At 36.0% G+C, this 6798-nt stretch overlaps 1 long non-coding RNA gene across 1 annotated transcript; it reads left to right on the top strand.

Moving 5' to 3' along the window:
• The first annotated feature begins 5680 nt into the window (after positions 1-5680).
• LOC141710940 (uncharacterized) lies at positions 5681-6312 on the top strand. The gene is made up of 2 exons (XR_012571146.1): positions 5681-5851; positions 5933-6312. It is a non-coding gene; the product is annotated as an uncharacterized LOC141710940 (long non-coding RNA).
• The last annotated feature ends 486 nt before the right edge of the window (positions 6313-6798 follow it).

The following is a 6798-nucleotide window of genomic DNA, read 5'->3' as shown; positions in this document are numbered from 1 at the left end:
CCTCTAAGAGAGTCCAGCTGGTGGTAGTGCCATCATCCTGAGTAAGCCCATTATAGATAATAGTTTCTTCAGGAGTTAGGTGAATGGATTTGAGGCTACCATCACTGACCTTCCCGAAGGAAGATCGAAAAAGTGTGCCCCAGTCACCATTCTCCCAACGTAACCCAACGAAACTATTCCTCCAATTTTGATTATTATCAGGAATAGAGGCGCTGTTAAAGATATGTTTGCTTTTGGGCCTTTGCTTGACATAGACCCAGCCACAGATACTGAAAGAACTATTATAACACTGAAAGACCTTCCTAAAAACAGCTACAGAAAGAGGAAAGCCCTCCCTAAGACAGCAGACCATAAAACATAGAATGTTCCTCCAGGCGTTTGGAGGAAGCTGACACGGGTTGATTTGTAAATCAGCCAAAAGATGAGGAATAAAAGGGTGAAAAGAAAACCTAAGCCCAGCATTAAGGGCATCTGTGTAAATGAAGAGAGTGTCGGGTCTCCAGTGGCAAGTACGGTCACCACCAGAGACTGGAACTAATCTAAGAGGAGGAAAGACGTTATAGCGAGCATTTAGTTTATTGAAATCTATGTTGTGCCAAGTATTACAATGATTAAAAGAGTCGAGATGTGCAGTGGAGGGATATTCATCCCCCCTAGTGTTAATCATATCAATTAAAGGCATATACGAAGAGCGGATCTCGATATCCTTACCTCGTTTTGAAGCCGAGGCTATCTTGGCCGCCCTCTCGGAACTCTTGTCAGCCATTTAGTAAAGACTGGAAAAGACCTGGAAAGCTAAAGGAGGGGATTTGAGAGAGGAGAAGTTTAGAAAGTTTAAGGTGAAGAGTGAAGAGTGTGAAGTGAATGCACACTCCCCCCACCTATATATAGGAAGAAAAAGTGGGTAATGGGCCTTAAAAAGCCCATTTGGGCCCAAAAGTTGGAAGGTTCTGAAATTATCCAGGAAATTCCTGGAAAATTCAAGAGAATTCTAGCAAAAATCAGAAGAAAACTTGAGTTTTTTGAAGAATCTGGAAGAATCCAGAAAAATCCAGAAAGATTTGGAGCTTGGGCTTAAAATAAAAGCCCAGTTGAATAAATATGGGCCCAATAAAAACAAAAGCCCAGAAAAGGGCCCAGATATTTAAGGTTAACAGCCCATAACCCAAAAATCCAGTCATAATGGGCCAAAAGAATAAAGGCCCAGCTAAGTGAAGGTGGCCCAAAAATAAAGCCCAGGGAAAAGTGGATAAAAAGATCAGGAATATGACCCAATTCGACCAGGAATCATGAGGAAATCCTGATCGAAATACTGGAGGTCGAAATTGTTTCGATCAAGGCACGAAATGATACTTAAATAGGTCAAAATATTAGTTCCTGACCGAAATGGTCAGAATTCTGATCGAGAATGAATAAACCAGAAAAACTGTCGACCAGAAAGCAAGGCAAGATCCTGGTCGAATGGATCTTGCCCGAACTTACGTCGACCTGGGCAACAAAAGGTGGCTAATTCGGTCAAAATAAGGAATTCTGACCCAAAATCCTGACCGAAAATTCCCTGCTCGAAAAAAAAAAGAAAAAAAAAAGAGTAGGAGAAATCCTGGCCGAAATTCGACCAGGACTTCTGCTCGAAATGCTCCTGCTCGAAAGGCTGTCGACTAGGGTAAAGTGATGGATAATTCGACCAGGATCCTGGTCGAACAGGATTCCTGGCCGAAATTTGTATTAAAAAAAAAGGAAGAAAAAGGGAAGAAAAAATTCTGGAAAATTACAGAAAAATAAGGAAATTCCTTAAATAATTTCTGAAAAATACTAATATTTTCAGGAATAAGGAATAAATCCAGAAAAATAAGGAAATTCCTTAAATAATTTCTGAAAAATACTAATATTTTCAGGAATAAGGAATAAATCCAGAAAAATAAGGATAAATCCCAGAAATTAAGGGAAAAATCCAGAAATTAAGGATAAATCCCAGAAAATTAGGGAAAAATCCAGAAATTAAGGATAAATCCCATAAAATTAGGGAAAAATCCAGAAATTAAGGATAAATCCCAGAAAATTAGGGAAAAATCCCAGAAAATTAGGGAAAAATCCAGAAATTAGGGAAAAATCCCAGAAAATTAGGGTAAATCCCAGAAAATTAGGGAAAAATTCCTGGAAATTAAGATAATTTCTGAATAAAAGGAAGATTCATTGTAAATGTGTAGGTCGCTCCACACTTTACGCAAAAACGAAACCCTGTAAGGGAACGAATAGATTTAACTTCTACGAAACCTGATCAATGTTTCCCAAAAGTTAGGGGGCAAATGATAGGGATAAATAAGTCCTGATTTTATAATTAATGGGCTGCTAGGCCCAATAAGAAGATGTATGATATTCAGACCAGAAAGGTTAAGCCTGATGGACTAGATCAGGCTTGGTGGAATAAAAAAGGCCCAAAAGCCCTGATTATTAATTAATTTCATAATTAATTAATAAGGGAAAAATCAGCTATTGAGAAGAGTCCCGATAAGGATATAAATCCTTATAGATTAGCCTCAAGGGGACCTAAAAGGATAAGGAATCAGCTTCCTACTTCCTAGGACTCCTAAGTCTATCCTAATTCAGAGGCTTATCCACCAAGTCTCCTATACCAAGTCCAATTCAAGGACTCCCACATCTATATAAGGGGCCTCACCCCACAAATCAGAACTACATTTTTTGGCTTGATTCTCTAATTCACAGAGATACGTAGGCATCTCGTAAAGGCAGAATTAAGCTACGATACACGAGAGCAGCCATTAAAGGCCTTGAGCTCCCGAATCTTAGTAATAAATACAGCAAATAATAACCTTAGCTTTTTATCCATAACAATAAGTGTATACCATCATCAAATCTTAAATTATTTGAAATCTATGGAACTTGGTACGCCACGATGGGTGGCGTGTATACCTTCCAATATTCATAATTTTTCCTTGAATAGAATACTTCAATTCAATATTCATCAATGGTTTGATTTCCAGGTAGTGGAGGAGTCACATCGGTCTCGCTTAAAACCCACAGCCTTACAAGTTCGATGAACTCGTTTTTGACAAAATCGCCCCAAATCAGAAATAAAAAAAAATCCGTATTTTATTCCTTTTAAAATTAATTTAAGAAGTTTGTTCTAGTAATTTCTATAACATTCTAGACACCATAAATTACATGCCGCGATGGGTGACGTATATATAATTTATATTCGTCTTTATGTTAAATTACCTACAACCAATAATGGAGACCATGGGATTTAATTTCATATTAATTCCCTCTCCCACTTAGAATTTTTTAATAAAATTGAGGAATTTTAAAATTAAATGGGGCCCTATGTTGTTATAATTATGTCTAATCATACATTCAAAATACACACATAATTTTAGCAATATATAACATTTAATTAAAGCAATAAATAAAATTTATGTCCATGTCGTCCTAATTAAGTTAAAAATGCAATTTTAAAAGAATTACACACATAATTAACGACACACATAATCAATAAATTAAAGCAATAATTAAAATTTAATGGAAAAAAATTAAAATAAATTTTCCACTATTATGGCCCTTGAAAAAAAAAACCAGCTCTCAAAAAAAATCTGCCCCAAGCGCGCCCCGACGCCCCCAGCAGTCCCAGCAGCCTCAGCAGCCCCCGCAGTCCGAGCTGCCGCAGCGGCCCCAGCAGTCCCAGCAGCCCCAGTTGCCGCAGCGGCCGCAGCGCGCGCGCTTGTTGCTTTTCTGTGAGTTTTGTTTTGATTTTGTTCGATCCAAACATCAACAGCAGCCCCTTGTAATCGCACAGCGGAACAAAAAACTACCGGAATTGATTTCCGATCGCACATAACTTTTACAAAATACCCGGAACAATTACAAAAAAAATAGATCTAATACAAAACTAATTTTGTAAAATCTATTCTAACACGATCAACCCTCGTGTAAATTACAACCACGATTAAACCACGTGGAAACCAAAAAAAAAATTAACCACGATTAAACCACGTGGGATCCAAACACATAATTAAAATATACATGGCCATAATAGTGGATTAAGAACCTGCATCAAAACCAATACAAGTAAAACACTATATACACGCATATATAATTACGACATGGACATTATATCATAAAACGTAGAACCCATTACCAGGCTCTTGATACCAATTGTTGGGAACCACGAACTTAGGGTGTTACTACGTTTTACGATAAAGATTATGAAAAGAGGATTACCTTGTTAATTGTTGATTCCACGCTCTTCTATTGTATTCCCAAATTCCCTTGAGCGAAGTGTGGCCTCCGTCTTCTCAATTTATCCTCTCTTCTTGCTCCTTGGTGGCTACAATATGTTTTCACATAATTGCCAAGCAAGAAGAGAATAAGAATATATAGGCTACAATAGGGACCATGGATAATTAGGTTGGGCCTTCTAATTACATCTTGAGCCTAGCCAAATGTAATTAAATATTAATTCAATCCACTAAAGAATTAATATTTGCACTACCTTTCCTAATACCGTAATTTAATTAATTCGGTTCCAATATTATTTGCTTATTAAATTCCCCATGTTTAAAATATCATATATCCATTAATTAAATAAATTACTGATAATTTATTTAATTAATATCTTTTATCCTTGATCATCCACTCAACCTTTATTTAATTTTGCCAGAATAAATTCCACTTGCAGGGTTTTACATGATTAAATCTTTTTGAGCTTTCAAGGGGACATCATTAACCCGAATATTATCAGGACATGGATTCCTTCAATAAATAATATCCACCATGTATATAATTCCATCACCCAAAATATAATGATATAATTCAAAAGAATTATTTCATATATAAATCAAAGCATGTAAATAATATACACGTGTCAATTACTATTTCCGGATTAAGAACCTAAGCATTAATAATAACATAGAATCTTAGTTCTCCTTCTAAATCAGTATTAAGGGAATAATTCTAAATTTGATCATGTTCAATATACACAAAGTATACTAGTATTATTTATTAGTCAATATAAACTAATCTAAATAATACTACAGCCATACCAGTGGATTGTCCAACACCACCTGTGCTGTGAACCTTATTATATTATATAACCGTATTTAACAATCTAATATTCTGTATCCCATTTGATACTAGATTGTTCACAATATATAATATTAGACAACATGTAAATATTCAAATGATTCTCAAATAAACTGGCCTGGAAAAAAATGTACATACTTCCAATAAATATTTTCAGTATACACTAACAGTAACATGATTAAAAGGATTTTAATTCAAGGATTATAAGAGGGGATTATAAAAGGAATATGAAATATTGAGAAAGGTTTAGGGGAACCCAAGTAATGAGATCCCAGATATGATCCCTCAAACGATCAATGAGAATGAACAATAAACGAGTCGTAAAATAATTAAACGACTAAGTAATGTAAGAGGCAAGGAGGAGGGTCAATTAGTGCAAGATTAATACACTTAGTTAATATCTTAATATAAGGATTAAGCTTAAGAAGATGCTTCCACCATAAGGATGAGACAAGTGGCAAGGATTATGTAAGCTTGATGACATCACCATGCTTATGTCACTTTCCACTAATTTAAACAAAATAACTAGTCAAGTAAATATCCTAAAATCATTTCATTTCCACCACAAGTTCAAGTCAACACAAGCTCTCATCTTCCTCCCCCATTTCCATTGCTCTCGGCCAAAACAGAACCAGTACATTAAAACTGCTGTATCTCCTTCATTTCTCACTCAAATATTGTGTTCTATAGCTCTTTGGAAAGGTATTGAGATGGCCTACAACTCTTATTCACAAGTCTTGTCCAAATAAGCAGGGTAAGACCCTCATTTTTACAGTTCTTTCAATCGGACTTTTAGAAACTTCAAAGCCTAACTTTGTGTTCTTGATTTCTTTAGAAAGATCAAGCTTGTAGGAGGCTCCCTAAGGTTTCCTAGCAACTTAACACCTCCCAAGGAAGATATAAACTTCAAACCCTATCCTTTACTTTGATTATTAGTGATTTTGATGGTTGGTTTTCTAAATGAGAAGCATGACCTTTGATTATTAGTAGTTTGATTTGGATTTGGAGTGATTTGGTGAATGAATCCTGTTATAGTTAATAAAACTTGATTGTGGTTGGTTGAGATGAAGAATCTGAAGAATAAGGACTGGTATAGTATTATTTAGTTGAGGTTTTGATGTGTTAATGATTGTGGCTTATTTGGTGAGGTTTTGGTGTAGTGGAAAACTTGGAAAACTCGTAAATATAGCCGTCGTAATGCCCATTTTTATTCAACTGCGTGTTCTTAGTGTTCAGTACAGAAAACTCAATAAACAATCTGTAACTTTGCCATGTTTAGATAGTTCATGTTACGAGCTTCGTTTTGATATGTGGTTCGCTTGAATCCGATGTACGGTTTAGGAGAAACGACCGTTTTAAGTAACGGCGTTTCGCGAACGAACCATTAGCGCTCGCCTTACTTTGAAACCTTGGTTAAGGACTTTAAATGACTAATTGGGGTATGAAACAATTATGTTAATGGTATTAGGCAGTTGGTAAAGTACTCACGAAAGAATTGCCTTAAAATTCTTAATGGTTAATTTATTAAAAATGGTGGAGTCGAGGGTACTCGAGCGACTTAAGTGAATCGTTAAGCGCGAAAGCGAACGTTAGGGGTCTAATTGGTTAAAGTCTAGTTTCTTAAGAGACCGAGGATTAATTCCGGCTTATGTTGTTGTTCATAGGTTACCGGACACACTCTAAGCTTAAGTCTACCCCGGA

The sequence above is a fragment of the Apium graveolens genome, chromosome 3, assembly GCF_009905375.1.
Source record: "Apium graveolens cultivar Ventura chromosome 3, ASM990537v1, whole genome shotgun sequence".
NCBI classification, from domain to species: Eukaryota; Viridiplantae; Streptophyta; class Magnoliopsida; order Apiales; family Apiaceae; genus Apium; species Apium graveolens.
Note: the sequence above shows the minus strand (reverse complement) of the source record. Positions and strands in the feature narration are given on the sequence as shown.